The following is an 18007-nucleotide window of genomic DNA, read 5'->3' as shown; positions in this document are numbered from 1 at the left end:
ATACGCACACTCGTGGAATGGCCACAAATTACAGTACTTCAAAATCTCCATAGACTCCATAAAATTGTAATGGTTACCTGTTTAAAGTTACAGAAGATGTCTTAGGCTAGAATTATTTCTCTACTGCAACGATCGCGACGATAACTCATGTGTGGTTTGAACACTGTTTACATATGCGGGCAAGACTTGCGTATGGGTTCGCTTCTGCGCACGAGCACGCTTAAAATTTTTAATTTTTTTCAAATTCTATTTTATTTTTAACAATATCCATAAAAAAAAAAAAATGTTTGATCACTTTTATTGCAGTTACAAGGAATGACAGTAATAGGCAGAGACAGGTGCTCTTTATGGAGGGATCTGGGGTCCAAGTTTGGCTGTTTTGAATACTGTATTTTTTTAAAATCTGGCGCCTTTAAGGCTCCAGTACCCAGAAGTGATGTTATGACATCGCTTCCAGGTTTTTATATCGGAGACCCAAAAAAGGGAGAAAAAAAATGCATATGTTCTCTCAGGTTGCTTAAAAAAAAAAAAAACTGCATGGCAATCTGCGTAAATGTATATTGTCTGTAATTTTAGCAGCGTTTTTAGGATTTAGTATTATTTTTGTAGAGTTGGACATGGCCAATTTTTTTATTTATTTATATACAAACAGATAAGCAGTTTTAGAACATAATTTCACACTCAATTGCCCTCCCTTCTCAGACAAGAGCCTCAGCCACTGTGGTAGAGCTGAGAGAAGCACTGGAGCTTGGAGCTCCTGCAGGTACTTGAGCTTAAAGCTCATGCAGGGACCACAAATCTTAGAGCTTGTGGGGATATTAAGAAGCTTAGGCAGGTAGGGACATAGAGACATAAGTAAGATAGGGAACTCACTTCCACACACCCAGAAAATTGAGTGGTAAGTGTTTATGTATGTATGTTTGTGAATAAACTTAAAGTGATAAGGGCTTATATTATATATGCAACTACTAATTGTTAAGTAGGTTTATTAATACGTTTCTAGGGACTGTCAGGGCGCACCGCGTTCCTCGGTAAAAGCTTGCCTGTCCTTGGTTCTGTGAATGCCAGTAGGCAGATTGACATAGTCAGTTCTGTGTATTTTTGAGTTTGATAACTTTAAGTCTCGAAAGAGACACCTGGCGGGTTGACCACGCTAGCCAGTGAGTAGTTGCACTTTCAAAAATACATAGGCCTGCTCGCATATTCGGTTTTTGTTTTTCCTTCCAGGGTGAAGGAATCCTTAGGTAAAGTGAAGGTCTCACATGCATCTATAGCATCACATAGGGTGTTAAGAAAATATACGGTTACAGAAATTACGGAAGGAAAGGTTTTTTGCAGTGAAAACTTGAATTAAAGTATTGACTAAAATGAGAAAGCAAAAAGAGAAAGTGCTGAAGAGGATAACCAGAAAGGTTGCTAAGAAGAGAACAGAAATTAGAGACGAGGAAAGTCTTTTTAGGACTCAGTCAGTGGAGAGTTCTAGATCATTTCCTTCTGAGTAGGAGCAAGTTAATTCTCTCTCCCCTGATTAGGAAGAGTCACAGGAGAATAGGGACCACGTACAGTTGATAAAACAGGTTCAGGAAGGTTCACAAATTGCTAAATTTTTGAGGTATAAAATTAATTTGAATACATTAGGAGATTCCCTTGCCTGCTGTGAATTTTTATTTGATATATTAAAAACCCTCAAGAAAAACACCACATTTACAGATGTACTCCATGCTAGTATATCCATAACCCCAGGGTTGGGGAGTATTTCCATAGATGAATGTGAGTTGGAAATGCCCCGTATTTCCCTCTTCGGCTGAGGATGCCAGAGGCTGTTCTTGAAGAGAGTCTGAAGACTAGAGCCACCTTTACAATTTTCTGTCTATCGGGAGGAGATTTGGAGGGAATGCAGGAGTACATATGGGGATACAGGAATCTGTTTACAGCAGGGGTAGCAGGAAAAAATATTAACCTCCCTAGCGGTATTCCCTAGTGTGCCTGAGTTAAATTTCAGTGCCAAAAGCGGTAACCCCGAGCCACACTAGGGGTACCGCTAGGAAGGTCGCTGGATCCTGTAAGAGAGGGTACTCACCTTGTCCCCGGGATCCGGCAGTGTGTGGCGGCCGGATCTTCCGTCTGATGCTCTGTGCCCGACTTCCATCTCCTGCGACGTGACGCTCGCAGGGGGGTGGAACCGGCGGCAAATTCAAACAGTAAAACACACCAAAAACACTGATACATTACAAAATAAAATAAATTCACATCAGTTTGCCCCCCAGTGCCCTTTCCTGCAGTTTTACTGTACTTTTATATATTTATATATATATACATACATACATACTTTAACGTATTTATAGTTATTTATTATATTATGATTTATTTCTATATTATAATTTATGATTTTGTGTTTCAAACTTTATCATACCCGAGATGTTATAAAGAAGAACGCACAGTAAAAAAAAAAAAAAAATCATATGTATCATATGTAAATAGTTGGTGGTTTGGGCTGCTCGTTCTTAAGAATTACTAGCAAAATAATGGTACCGATTTCAGCACCTAAAATCAGAAAGAATTATACCACCAGGGAGGTTAATAATTAAAAAAAAAAATCTCCCTAAAATAGCAGATTTTAGGGAGGTAAAACTAACTTAACCACTTGCCGACCGCCGCAAGTACATATACTGCGGCGGTCAGCCCCTCACAGGCAAAGTGATGTACCGGTACGTCACTAGCCTGCGAGGCTCTGGGGAGCGAGCGTGCGCCGCCGGAGGCGCGTTCACGCGCGGTCATGGACCCCCCGCGCGTGTGACCGGCGGACCCAATGTCTGCCGGTCACTCGGCGAACGTCGGTGGAGAGGGAGAAAGGCAGGCGGCTAGTGTAAACAAGCCGCCTGTCATTCTCCCCTGTGTAGAAACAGTGATCATACGGTTCTACTATGTAGGAAAGTTGATCACTGTTCCTACAGCTCAAGCCACAGCCAATCACAGTTAGAATCACGCCCCTAGGGACACACACCACCCCTCCCTCTCAAAAAGTTAACCCCTTCACTACCAGTGTCATTTTACAGTAACAGTGCATATGTATAGCACTGATTACTGTAGAAATGTCACTGGTAACCCCAAAAGTGTCAAAAATGTCAGTCAAGGGTTCGATCTGTCTACCCCAATGTCCCAGTCCCGCAAAAAAAAAAAATGCAGATCGCCGCCATTACGCGTTAAAAAAAAAAAAAATGACAAAAATCTTTCCCTTTGTTAGTAAACGCAATAACTTTTGTGCAAACCAATCAAAATAGGCTTTTTGCGATTTTTTTTACCAAACATATGTAGCATAAAACAAATTGGCCGAAAATGTTAAAAAATTTTGATTTTTACATTTTTTTGGGGAATTTCATATAAAAAAATGTGAAAAATATTGTTATTTTTGCAAAATTGTCGCTCTTTTTTTGTTTACAGCGCATGATCAAAAAAAATCGCACAGGTGACCAAATACCACCAAAAGAAAGCTCTGTTTGTGGGAAAAAAAGGACGTCAAATTCGTTTAGGTACAGTGTCGCACGACCGCGCAATTGTCCGTTAAAGTCACGCAGTGCTGAATCACAAAATAGGCCCTGGTCAGGAAGGGGGTAAAATCTTCCGGGGCTTAAGTGGTTAAGCAGGGAAAGAAGTTAAAAGAGAGAGAACGATATGCATTTGTTGTTAAACAAATGGGAAAAATGTAAGCGATTTTAGAGAGATAATTGTGTATCTGTATGAATGCTGGAACTTTTAGTCCCACATCTTGTGTGTGTCATGTTAGCTGTGTGCAGACATGACCCCCTCCCTTTTCTCTTTCTCATGAAAGGAATGTACTAGGATGAGACATTAGTGATAAGCTGGAAGGACACCCATGCTAAATTCAGTTTTTTTAGACAAAACATTAATAACAAAATGTGCTAGGTTGATTAATCTAATGATAACTAATGTGATCACAATTATTTTAAATCGGTTTCCCAGACATGGTAAAATGAAAGTTTATATTTAAGTTTGTAGATTGTAAATAATTATACAAATTAACGATATTCTTTGATAGTGCATTTAAAGAAAAAAAAAGGGAATGAAGTAAAACAGCCTCCTTTAAGGAGATATATCTGTGTGATTGGAATTAGACCCCGTTCACACTGGGGCGACCTGTCAGGCGACCTGGTCGCCTGACAGGTCGCCGTAGGTCGCCTGCCATAGAGAAGCTGTGGACCCGTTCTACTAGACTTAGACTTAGAAAAAGGGTCCGGAGCTTCTTTGGGGCGACCCGGAGCGACCTGCATTGACTTCAATGATATGTAGTCTGTGCCGGCCGCTCCGAGGTCGCGGTGCGAGCTGCAAGTAGCGTCGCCCCAGTGTGAACAGGCAATTAGGGTGTGATATTGAGATTATCATTTGAGTATTCATTTATGATATCTTGTTTACAATTTTATAAATAACATATATAATTTTTATTTTATTTTTTTAAAGCGTGAACGCAGTCCCCCACTACCACAAATTATGCAGTCGAGTTTCCTGCATTTGGGGAAATCGCAGGGGTCAGCACAGCCAAAGTGCAATGGCTGAGCCTCGCCATGGGAGAACCACCTTCATGATCGTGGTATCTCCCCTGCCAGGTAAGTATTAGTAACATATATAATGTTAATTGGTTTAGACAACCTTTGATTGGAAATGAAATACAGGTTATTGGGAAAAAGTGTAAATATGGGTTAGATTAGATTATTTTGAGGTTGCTGATTGTAATATAGCAGTCATAATACCTAAAGCCAAGATGGATGGAATACATGGGAACTTTTTCTACAAAAAATGAAAAATAAGGTCTGATGTGATAATTCATTTGATGTGCGGTACATGAGGTGACAGTAATTAAAAAAAAAAAAAAAAAAAAAATAGAATATAACAGAGCAATCATACTATGCCCACACACCCTGTTAGGATAGATGCCACCTACAGCCAGCTGTTTTATAGTTTCCATCTGGCTGATGATTTTTTTGGTTCCTTTATATAGAGATTGTTGGTACTTTTTTTTTTTTTTTTTTAATTCCAAAGCAGAATATGTGGATTGTGAAATGAGGTGTTCCTTTTCCTTGTAAGTGCAGTTGTAAACTGCTGAATTATTGCACAGTATGGTTATTAATTATGTTATGACATCAGGAAAATTATGTCAGATGGGAACTAAGGACTTGTGTTATCGTGCTGAAACCAACAACAGAGCAAGCAAAGAAAATTGTAATACTGGCAGGGAAAGGTTTTGTTTGTGTTTGAAACATGAAAATGCAGGCTATATATATTGTAATGTCTCTTCATTAACCACTTTAATACCGCTCACGGTAATACTACTGCGGCAGAGCGGCACGATACCGCTCAGCCACGTAGTATTAACGTGATGCGCGATCACGGCTCCAGAGCGCGCTCCCGCGCGCCGCGGGTCCCGATCCCGATGTCATTCGGTAGGGAACCGATCAGTCATCAGATACCGACCAATGATTTTTGGTCAGTGTCTGTAGATCGGTCCCCACCAATGGCAATCTGTCCCCTGTCTGTGTAATGTAAACACAGACAGGGGAAGTGATGTCACTGTCCTTCCTGGAGTCCTTTCGGTTCCAGGAGAGAGACAGAGACACACCAAAAACGTGAGTTCCACCAAGCAGCACACTGACACACCTCACATAGGTACATTTAACCCCTTCATCACCTCTGATCACCCCCTGATCACCCCCAAAACCCCTCACAGTGAACACTATATACAGTGGTATACAGATATTTTACTGATCACTGTATAAGTGTCACTTGTGAGCGTAGTTTGCGCCTGCGTTAGGCCCAAATAGGGTTAGGGTACCCGCCACCTATCCCCTAATAAAGTTTTTACCCCTTGATCAGCCCCAGTTAACCCCTTCACTACCTATTACTCTGTGCACTAAATACAGTATATAGGTAAATACTGATCACTGTATTTAGTGTCACTAGTGACCCTAATTTGCGCTTGCGCTAAGCCCATATAGGGTTAGGGCACCCGCCACCTATTCCCTAATAAACTTTTAACCGCTTGATCTTCCCCAGTTAACCCCTTCACTCCATATAAATCAGTGCACTAATATATACAGTATATCAGATAACTACTGATCACTGTATTTAGTGTCACTGGTGACCCTAATTTGCGCTTGCGCTAGGCCCGAATAGGTTTAGGCCACCCGCCATCTATCCTCTATAAAGGTTTAACCCCTTGATCTCCCCCAGTTTAACCCCTTCACTTCCCTGTCACAGTGTTCACTATATACAGTGATTACCGATCACTGTATTAGCGTCACAGGTGACACAACTTAGGCTAGCTAGTTAGCGTCAGGGTCCCACTACACCACCGTTACTTAGCGTCAGTTAGAGTCAAGTACACTAACACACACACACCACCGTTACTAGTATAGTGTTTGAACAGATCAATATCTGATCTGATCAGAACTATACTAGCGTCCTCATAATTTAGTGTTCCCCAAACGCAGTGTTTGCACAATCAGCACTGATTCCTGCTAGCACCTGCGTTTAGCCCCCCTGCCCAGCCCACCTTACCCAGGCAAGTGTAGTAATCAATAGATTACTGACACTTCCAAAAAACACAAATCACACAAAACCGCTGCGTTAGCAGAGTCAGGCCTGATCTCTGTTAGCACTAGCAGTTTTTCTTTGTAGCGACCAAATAGTCCTCGACAACCAGGTGCTTTTATTACCTAGTAGTCGCATCACTGTACGAGTAAATTTAGCTACCAAAATGACAAAACGTTCGCTCAGTGATGATGCTATATAAAGTATAATGGCCATGTCAAGTGAGAGCGATGGGGAAGCCTCACTGTCAGAATCAGGGTCAATATACGAACCAGATGACAGCAGCGGCTCCCTGACAGATAGCTCCGACAGAGGGGTCCCTGCTAGGGTCAGGCGTACCCGACCCCATTCTGGAGTTGTTGACTTGCAAGAACTGGAGGTTTCTGGTATGCAGCAGAGTGCCAGTACTAGTGCCGCTCACACTTCTCGTGAACTGGCAAGCACGAGCGGCCTAGTACACCCTGGACCTTCAACCAGCACTGCAGTATCACCTGGTGACGTGGCGAGTCACCTGAGTGCAGTTGAAGCTGGTGCGGTGGCTAGCACGAGTAGTGGCCCGCAGCCACCGCGTATCCGAAGACAGGCCCGTAGAGCCCATAGTGTCCTCCCTGAAGCGCTGGCATATCCTAATTGGCAGCCCACAGATTCCACAGCGCCAGTACTTCCCCCATTCACCGCCCAACCCGGAATCCAAGTGGAAACAGCTGGTTTTAATCCCATAAACTTTTTTGAGCTGTTTTTCACTGAAGATCTTTTCAGATCTATTGTGGACCAATCAAATTTGTACACTCAACAATTCATCGCCGCCAACCCAAATTCACCCCTTGCCAGACCATTCGCCTGGAATCCTATTACGATTCAGGAGTTTAAAACCTTTCTGGGCCTTTCCTTCAACACGGGCATTACAAGAAAGAATGAATTGCGGTTATATTGGTCCACTGACCCAATTCATCAAATGTACGTGTTCTCTGCTGCTATGTCCAGGGCTCGATACCAACAAATATTTCGGTTCATGCATTTCAACGACAATGAACTCTGTCGTCCTCGGGGAGACCCTGAATATGATCGGCTCCACAAAATTCGGCCCCTCATAGACCACTTCAATCAGCGGTTCGCAGCCTTGTTTACCCCCCAACAAGATGTCTGCGTTGACGAGTCCCTGATTAAGTTTACTGGTCGCCTTGCTATCAAACAGTACCTCCCCAGCAAGCGTGCCAGATACGGGGTCAAGTTGTATAAGCTTTGTGACAGGGCCACAGGCTATACAGTTAATTTCCGTGTCTATGAGGGAAAAGATAGCACTGTGGAGCCCCCCGACTGCCCAGGCTACATAGGGAGCAGCGGCAAGATAGTTTGGGACTTGGTGTCACCCTTATTCGGAAAGGGGTACCACTTGTACGTGGACAATTTCTATTCAAGCGTGCCACTTTTTAGACACCTCTATCAATTGCAAATTGGCGCTTGTGGCACCGTGCGATCTAATCGCCGGGGCTTCCCCCAGCGGCTAGTGAATGCCCCACTGAGCTCGGGGGAGAGAGCCTGCTTGAGGTGCGAGGAATTGCTTGCAGTGAAGTGGAGGGACAAACGAAACGTTTACGTGCTGTCCTCCATTCACCCAGACACGGCAGTCCAAATTACTACGGTCACCGGTGTTGTTGTTGAGAAACCCCTCTGTGTCCACGACTATAACCGTAAAATGGGAGGGGTGGACTTCAACGACCAGATGATGGGACCGTACTTAATTGCCCGTAAGGCCAGACGCTGGTACAAAAAAGTGTCTGTATACCTATTTCAATTGGCTGTTTACAACGCTTTTGTCTTATACAAAGCTTCTGCTGGAACATTATCCTTCTTTCAATTCCAAGAAGAGATAATCAGAGCCCTTGTGTATTCAGCTGGTGCTCCTGCCCAACTTCCCCAACCAGATGCAGTGAGGCGGCTGCATGAGAGGCATTTTCCGCAATACCTCCCGAGTACCGATACCAAACGATACCCCCAAAAAAGATGCCGTGTCTGCAGCAAGCGCGGATTTAGGCGTGACACCCGGAATTATTGTCCCGACTGTCCTGACCGACCTGGTCTTTGCCACGGTGACTGTTTCCGTCGCTACCACACACTAGTGGATTATTAGCATAGGGTACAGCACGGCACAGTTTAGGGCACATTTACACAGGGTCTCAAAAGATGTTCGATGGCTATCGTCATTTTGAGAGACCCGAACCTGGAACCTGGAACTCGACGTTTGAAGAAAAAAAAAAAAATACATAAAAGCCAAAAATAGTTGTCGTCTCAGTCATTTTTTATGTTCTTCTACACTTCCTATGTACTTTTAATGTACTTTGTTTGTTTTTCATTCTTTTGTGACCTGTTTCTCTTGCAGGTACTCGTCGGCTACCACGCATTGATTTCATATATTCTGACACAAACAGTGTTTGCGCTCAGCATACATGGATACCTTTGCTGATAGCAGCTGTGGTGATTTTCTGATTTCAGCACTGCAGTTAAAATCCTATTTTGGTATACGTGGATAGCGCCGTGTATACCCATCATTAAATTCAGTGGGTGGTTGTTTGGGCGGTTAATGATGAGAATCCAAAAACTTTTGTTGTGTCAGTCATTTTATATGTCCTACTCTTCCTAATGTACTTTTTTTTAATGTACTTTGTTTGTTTTTTCATTCTTTTGTGACCTGTTTCTCTTGCAGGTACTCGTCGGCTACCATGCATTGATTTTATATATTCTGACACAAACAGCGTTTGCGCTCAGCATATATGGATACCTTTGCTGATAGCAGCTGTGGTGATTTTCTGATTTCAGCACTGCAGTTAAAATCCTATTTTGGTATACGTGGATAGTGTCGTGTATACCCATCATTAAATTCAGTGGGTGGTTGTTTGGGCGGTTAATGATGAGTAATACTACGCATTATTCCTGTGCTGATTTCTGATAGGTTCTCTTTTTTTTCGTTCAGCCCACAGGCTGCATGAAAAAAAAAAAACCTATATGCCAAACAAAGACCAGCAATGTACTGGTACGTTGCTGGACTTTGAGTGGTTATACCAGGATGATGCCTGCAGATTTAGGCATCATCTTGGTATCGTTTTTTACAGCAAGCGGTCGGCTTACATGTAAAAGCAATCCTAGCGGATAATTGGCCGCTAGACTGCTTTTACATGCAGTGGGAGGGGACTCCCCCCCCCCTCCTGCCGCCTTCCGCTGCCTTCCACGGTTTTTCTCGGGCTCTCCTGTCCCACCGGTTAACCCGAGAGTGCAGCCGGTGGTTCAATTATCTAACCATAGAGCTGATTGGAGATGAGAATGGCTCCAATCATCTCTATGGCCTAAGATGCCGGAGGCTACGAGCATTTCATAACTTCTGTTTCGCCAGAAATAAACAGCGCCATTGGGAAATTGGGAAAGTATTTTATCACACCAATTTTGGTATGGTCAGATGCGTTAAGGTCAGAGGAAAGATCTAGAGTATAAAAGACCCCAATTTTTTTTAAAAAGAGTACCTGTCACTACAGATTGCTATCATAGAGGAAATTTAAATTCACCGTGATAACAATAAAAATGATTAAAGAAAAAAAAATGAAAGAAAAGGTGTCAAAATAACATAAGAAAGCAAATTAAAAAAAAAAAAAAACAAAAAAAAAAATCAAGCCCCCCTGTCCCCCCGTGCTTGCGCGCAAATGCGCGCACAAGCGTTGGTCTAGTGTCATATGTAAACCGCAATTTCAGCATGCATGTGAGGTATCGCCGTGAACGCCAGGTCGAGGGCAGTAATTGTTGTGGTAGACCTCCTCTGTAAGTCCAAAGTGGTAACCTGTAAAGACTTTTAAAGGCTTTTAAAACCGTACGTAGTTTGTTGCCGCGGCACGGGCGTGCGCAATTTTTAAAGCATGTCATGTTAGGTGTCTATGAACTCGGCATAAGATCATCTTTTAAATTTTACCAAACAATTTGGAATTATATAGTGTATTTCTGCATTAAAAATAAAAAAAGTGTTTTTTTACGCAAAAATTGCGTTTGGAAAATGTGTGCGCAAATACCGTGTAACAAAAAAAATTGCAACATCCACCATTTTGTTCTGTAGGGCCTCTGCTTTAAAAAAATATATAATGTTTGGGGGTTCAAAGTAATTTTCTTGTGAAAAAAAAATATTTTTTCATGTAAACAAAAACTCACAGAAAAGGCTTGGTTTTCAAGTGGTTAGAAGAGTGGGTGATGTGTTGCTAAAATTGAGCATAAAATGCCAGGACTGTTCAAACACCCCCCAAATTACCCCTTTTTGGAAAGTAGACACCCAAAGCTATTTGCTGAGAGGCATATTGAGTCCATGGAGTATTTTATATTTTGCCCTAAGTTTCAGGAAAATGACAATTTGTTTTTTTTTTTTTTTTTTTTTTTACACAAAGTTGTCACTAAATAATATATTGCTCACGCATGCCATGGGTATATGTGAAATGACACCCCAAAATACATTCTGCTGCTTCTCCGGAGTACAGGGATACCCCATGTGTGAGACTTTTTGTCAGTCTAGCCGCATACAGGACCCGGAAAACCAATCCGCACCTTCTGGCTTTCTAAGGGCGTAAATTGTTGATCTCACTCCTTACTACCTATCACACTTTTGAAGGCCATGAAATGCCAAAATGGCACAAAACCCCCCCAAATGACCCCATTTTGCAAAGTAGACACTCCAAGCTATTAGATGAGAGGCATGATGAGTCCATGGAATATGTTATATTTTGCCACAAGTTTCAGGAAAATTATTATTTTTTTTTTTTTTTTTTTTTTTTACACAAAGTTGTCAGTAAATGATATAATGCTCACACATGCCATGGGTATATGTGAAATGACACCCCAAAATACATTCTGCTGCTTCTCCTGAGTACAAGGATACCCCATGTGTGAGACTTTTTTGCAGTCTAGCCGCGTACAGGACCCGGAAAACCACTCCCCACCTTCAGGCTTTCTAAGGGCGTAAATTGTTGATCTCACTCCTTACTACCTATCACACTTTTGAAGGCCATGAAACGCCAAGATGGCACAAAACCCCCCAAAATGACCTCATTTTGCAAAGTAGACACTCTAATCTATTTGCTGAGAGGCATGGTGAGTATTTTGCATCTCTCATTTTTTTTGGAAAATGAAGAAAAAACAGGAAAATGCATTTTTTTTCCTCTTTTTTCAAATTCCAAAACTTTGTGACAAAAAGTGAGATCTGCAAAACACCCAACATGCCTCTCTGCAAATAGCTTAGGGTGTCTACTTTCCGAAAAGGGGTCATTTGGAGGGGGGTTGTGCTGTCTTGGCATTTCATGGCCTCCGAAACTGTGATAGGTAGTCAGGAGTGAAATCAACAATTTACGCCCTTGGAAAGCCTGAAAGTGGGGGTTGGCTTTCGAGGACCTGTACTCGGCTAGACTGCAAAAAAGTCTCACACATGTGGTATCCCTGTACTCAGGAGAAGCAGCAGAATGTATTTTGGGGTGTCATTTCACATATACCCATGGCATGTGTGAGCAATATATCATTTAGTGACAACTTTGTGTAAAAAAACAAAAAAAAAAATAATAATAATATATTTCCCGGAACTTGTGGCAAAATATAAAATATTCCATGGACTCACCATGCCTCTCAGCAAATAGCTTGGGGTGTCTACTTTGCAAAATGGGGTCATTTGGGGGGGTTTTGTGCTATGTTGAAATTTCAGGGCCTCCGAAACTGTGATGGGTAGTCAGGAGTGAAATCAACAATTTACGCCATTAGAAAACCTAAAGATGGAGATTCATTTTCGGGGTCCCGTACACAGCTAGGCTCCCAAAAAGTCTCACACATGGGGTATCCCCATACTGAGGAGAAGCGGCAGAATGTATTTTGGGGTGTCATTCCACATATACCCATGTCATGTGTGAGAAATTTATCTTTTAGTGACAACTTTGTGTTAAAAAAAAAAAAAAAAAAAAATTGTAATTTTCCCAAAACTTGTGGCAAAATATAAAATATTCCATGGACTCACCATGCCTCTCAGCAAATAGCTTGGGGTGTCTACTTTGCAAAATGGGGTCATTTGGGGGGTTTTGTGCTATCTTGAAATTTCAGGGCCTCCGAAACTGTGATGGGTAGTGAGGAGTAAAATCAGCAATTTACGCCATTAGAAAACCTAAAGATGGAGATTGATTTTCGGGGTCCCGTACACAGCTAGGCTCCCAAAAAGTCTCACATATGTGGTATCCCTGTACTCAGGAGAAGCAGCAGAATATATTTTGGGGTGTAATTACACATATACCCATGGCATGTGTGAGAAATTTATCTTTTAGTGACAACTTTGTGTTAAAAAAAAAATTTTTTTTTTTTTTATTCATTTTTCAAACACCTGTGACAAAAAAATTAAATATTCAATGAGCTCAACATGCATCTCAGAACATTCCTTAGGATGTCTACTTTCCAAAAAGTGGTAATTTGGGGGGGTCTTGTACTGCCCTGCCATTTTAGCACTTCATGAATTGAGATAGGCAGTCAGAAATTAAAGCTGCGTAAAATTTCAGTATTTACACCATAGTTTGTAGACGCTATAACTTTTGCGCAAACCAATAAAAATACGCTCATTGAATTTTTTTTTGTCAAAGACATGTAGCTAAATATATTTTGGCCAAAAAATATGACATAAATTGAGTATATTGGATATTTTTTAAAAGACAAAGTTGAAAATTTCATTTTTTTGCAAAATTTTCGCTCTTTTTTTATTAATATCGCAAAAAATAAAAAGCGCAGAGGTGATCAAATACCACCAAAAGAAAGCTCTGTTTGTGGGAAAAAAAGGACGTAAATTTTGTTTGGGTACCACATTGCATGACCGCACAATTGTCAGTTAAAGTCGCACAGTGCCGAAGCACAAAAAGTGGTCTGGACGTAAGACAGCAAAATCCTCCGGTTGTAAAGTGGTTAAAAAAAAAAAAAATAAAAAAAAAAAACACTTTCTATTGGAATTTGCGGAAAACAACTTATTCATTCTGAAACCACAAGTTTTAACCTAAGAATTTTGGGCTTTTTCAAAACATGGCTTTCTGTAAAGTGTATGAGGTGATATAGGTTTTATTTTTTTTCTGCTAAAGTTCTGTATATATACACTGCTCATAAAATCAAGCATCAAGTCAATTAAACTTCTGATTGATCTGGTCATTTAAGTAGCAGAGGGGGTTGTTGATCAGTTCCAGCTGCATTGGTGTTAATGAAATTAACAAGTACACTAGATGGGCAACCTTGAGACAACCTACAAAGCAGAAATGGTTTTACAGATGAAGGCAACTGTCATTTTTTTCCCTACTCATCTTTGACTGTTTTCACTAGTTTTGCATTTTGCTAGAATCAGTGTCACTACTGGTAGCATGAGGCGATACCTGGACCCTATACAGGCAGATCAACTCAACCAGGATGGCACATCAATACGTGTCATAGCCAGAAGGTTTGCTGTGCCTCCCAGCACAGTCTCAAGAGCATGGGGGAGACCAGGAGACAGGCAGTTACTCTATGAGAGCTGGACAGGGCTGTAAAAGGTCCTTAACCCATCAGTAGGACCTGTATTTGCCCCTCTGTGCAAGGCGAAACAGGATGAGCACTTCCAGAGCCCTTTAAAATGATCTCCAGCAGGCCACTGGTGTGAATGTCTCTGTCAATCAGAAACTGACTTCATAAGGGTGATCTGAGGGCCCAACGTCCTCTAGTGGACCCTGTGCTCACTGCCCGGCACCGTAGAGCTCGATTGACATTTGCCATTGAACACCAAAATTGGCAGGCCTGCCACTGGCACCCTGTGCTTTTCACAGATGAGAGCAGGTTCACCCTTAGCACTTATGACAGATGTGAAAGGGTCTGGAGAAGCTGTGAAGAACATTATGCTGCCTTTAACCACTTGCCGACCGCCGCACGACTATCTACGGCGGCGGTCAGCCCCTCACAGGCAAAGTGACGTAGGGCTAGCTTGTGAGAGTCTAGGGAGCGAGCGCGCGCCGCCGGAGGCGCGCTCCCGCGTGGTCACGGACCCCCCCGCGCGTGTGACCGGCGGACCCGATGTCCGCCGGCCACTCTGCGATCGGCGGGGGAGAGGGAGAAAGTCAGGCAGCTTGTGTAAACAAGCTGCCTGTCATTCTCCCCTCTGTATGAGAGATGATCATATGGATCTACTATGTAGATCCGTTGATCACTCTGCATACAGCTGATGCCACAGCCAATCACAGTTAGAATCACACCCCTAGGGACACACACAGCCCCTCCCTCTCAAATAAAGTTAACCCCTTCACTACCAGTGTATTTTTACAGTAACAGTGCATATATATAGCACTGATTACTGTAGAAATGTCACTGGTAACCCCAAAAGTGTCAAAAATGTCAGTCAAGGGTCCAATCTGTCCGCCGCAATGTCGCAGTACCGCAAAAAAAATCGCAGATCGCCGCCATTACTCGTTATAAAAAAAACAACAAAAATGACAAAAATCTTTCCCTTAGTTAGTAAACGCAATAACTTTTGCGCAAACCAATCAAAATACGCTTTTTGCAATTTTTTTTACCAAACATAGGTAGCATAAAACAAATTGGCCGAAAATGTTAAAAAATTTTGATCTTTACATTTTTTTGGGGGGGAATTTCATATAAAAAAAAGGGAAAAATATTGCTATTTTTGCAAAATTTACGCTCTTTTTTTGTTTATAGCGCGTGATCAAAAAAATCACACAGGTGATCAAATACCGCCAAAAGAAAGCTCTGTTTGTGGGAAAAAAAGGACGCCAAATTCGTTTAGGTACAGCGTCGCATGACCGCGCAATTGTCCGTTAAAGTCACGCAGTGCCGAATAGCAAAATACCCTCTGGTCGTTTAGCAGCCAAATCCTCCGGGGCTTAAGTGGTTAACATTGTTCATCATGACCAGTTTGGTGGTGGGTCAGTGATGGTCTGAGGAGGCATATCCATGGAGGGACACACAGACCTCTACAGGCTTGACAATGTCACCTTGACTGCCATTAGGTATCAGGATAAAATCCTTGGACCCATTGTCAGACATTACGCTGGTGCAGTGGGTCCTGGATTCCTCCTGGTGCACGAAAATGCCCTGCCTAATGTAGCGAGAGTATGCAGCCAGTTCCTGGAGGATGAAGGAAGTGATACCATTGAATGGCTCCCACATTCGCCTGACCTAAATCCAATAACACCTCTGGGATATTATGTTTCGGTCCATCTGACGTCGCCAGGTTGCACTTCAGTCTGTTCAGGAGCTCAGTGATTCCCTGGTCCAGATCTGAGAGGAAACACCCCAGGACACCATCCGTCGACTCATTAGGAGCATGCACTGACGTTGTCAGTCAAACATACAAACAAACTACTGAGTACCATTTTGAGTTGCTGCAATGAAATTTCAGCAAAATAGACTAGCCTGCTGCAACATTTTTTCACTTTGATTTCTCAAAGTGTCTTTGAATTCAGCCCTCTGTAGGTTGATCATTTTCATTTCCATCAAACGATTTGGCATCATTTTCATTCCTAACACATTACCCAGTCCATATCAGTATAGATATCAAGCATGATATTTTCCCGATTGAGATTGGATTTTATTTTCAAAGTGTTCCTTTGTTTTTTGTTTTTTTTGAGCAGTGTATAAACATTTTCTGCAAAATAAGGCAAGGAGTATAAACTGGCAGACTAATTATAACTCATAAATAGGCAAGGAGTATAAACTGGCAGCCTAATAAATCGCTCATATCAATAAGGTTATAAAAACTGTATTGACAATGTGGGCAGTGGTGTATTTAGTTTTGTGCTGCCCTAGGCCTGACTAAACTTGTGCACCCCTAATTTAAATATGACCCACCTCTTCCTGTAAAGGCCACACCCCTCCCGTTTATGACCTGTCATCTGTAATCCACAGACCACAACCACAGTCTATCAGTGCCCATCCATGTAGCCTCATCAGTTCCCATAAGTTCAGCCTCATCAGTGCCCATCAGTGCAGCCTCATTACTGCCCATCAGTGCAGCCTCATCAGTGCAGCATATCAGTGCGGCCTCATCAGTGGCCATCAGTACAGCCCGATCAGTGGCCACCAGTGCAGCCTATCAGTGCCCATTAGTGCAGCCTATCAGTGCATCATATCAGTGCCCATCAATGCAGCCCCATCAGTGCAGATTATCAGTGACCATCAGTGCCGCCTCATCAGTGGCCATCAGTGAAGCCTATTAGTGCCCATCAGTGCAACATATCAGTGTCCGTCAGGGCAGCATTCCAGTGCTGCCCCATCAGTGAAGCTTTTCAGTGCCACCTTGTGCCCATAAGTGCAGTCTCATCAGTGCCCATTATTGCAGCATATCAGTACCCACCATTGCCACCCCATTAGTGGCCATCAGAGCAGCATATTAGTGCCCATCAGTGCAGCCTATTAGCGCCGATCAGTGCAGCATATCAGAGCATATCACTGCCCATGAGTGCAGCCCAATTAGTGCAACTTATCAGTGCCACCTCATCAGTGGCCATTAGTGCAGCCTTATCAGTTCCCATTAGTACAGCCTTCTGTCACTGGATTATTAAGGTTACTCCTTTCTTTTAGGATATTTGGACTTGTACCGCCACTGATTGTAATCACAGGATTATTTCACTTATTTGTATAATGACTAGGAAGTCCTTAGTCATTATACAAATAATCAGTGGCAGCAAACACAAGTCCAAATATCTTATAAGATTGGAGTAATCTTACTAACCCAGTGACATATTGTGCTAGCACATATGAGGTGAGCAAGTCCAAAATATTATTGGAATCATATACAATTAAAAGTAATAATTGTATATGATGCAATTAAATCTGCTCGTTCAAGGACAAGGATGTTTAAAGAAATTAAATTATATTATTGACATGATGCTTGCCATACCTGGGGGCGGAGGAGGGTAGGTTGAGCATTGAGCTGCAGTACCACACTTATTAGCATTGGCAGACGTCGGGTTAGTTGTATTGTATTAAGTGTGGTCGCCGGCCTGCGGTCTGTCCAAATGGCCTCACTGGTCGGTATTATCATACAGGCAGGTAGCAGTGTGACCACTTTAAGGGGTTGCCAGACTGATCTTCCTCCTGGACCCTGCCCTTCAGCCAAATTCGACTGGCCCTATACTAAAAGTGTAGCGCAAGCTGGCAGGGACCCTTTTCAGAAGAAGGCTGTTTTTTTTGGTGGGGGGTGCAGCTTTTTTGCTGCCTCCCCTGCAAAGTGCTGTCCCAGGCGTGGGCCTTGTTGGCCTAGGCCAAGGTAAAGCACTGAATGTGGGCCTAAAAAAAAAAAAAGGCATAATAATAGTTGGAGTTCTTGTTTACATTTGTTTTAGCTGTAAATTGTTCGTAGCAATTGTAGCAAGTATTTGTAAAT

General features: G+C 42.4%; 1 protein-coding gene across 1 annotated transcript in view; it reads right to left on the bottom strand.

The window, feature by feature from the left end:
- LOC309562207 (complement factor H-like) overlaps window positions 1–18007 on the bottom strand; it is a gene marked incomplete at its 3' end in the record, with an annotated part of 190196 nt that overhangs the window by 127601 nt on the left and 44588 nt on the right. The window lies entirely within an intron of this gene.

This window comes from Pelophylax lessonae (assembly GCF_965119305.1).
Source record: "Pelophylax lessonae genome assembly, chromosome: 8".
Classification (NCBI taxonomy): Eukaryota; Metazoa; Chordata; class Amphibia; order Anura; family Ranidae; genus Pelophylax; species Pelophylax lessonae.
The sequence above is the reverse complement of the archived record's forward strand: the minus strand, read 5'-3'. Positions and strand labels throughout refer to the sequence as shown.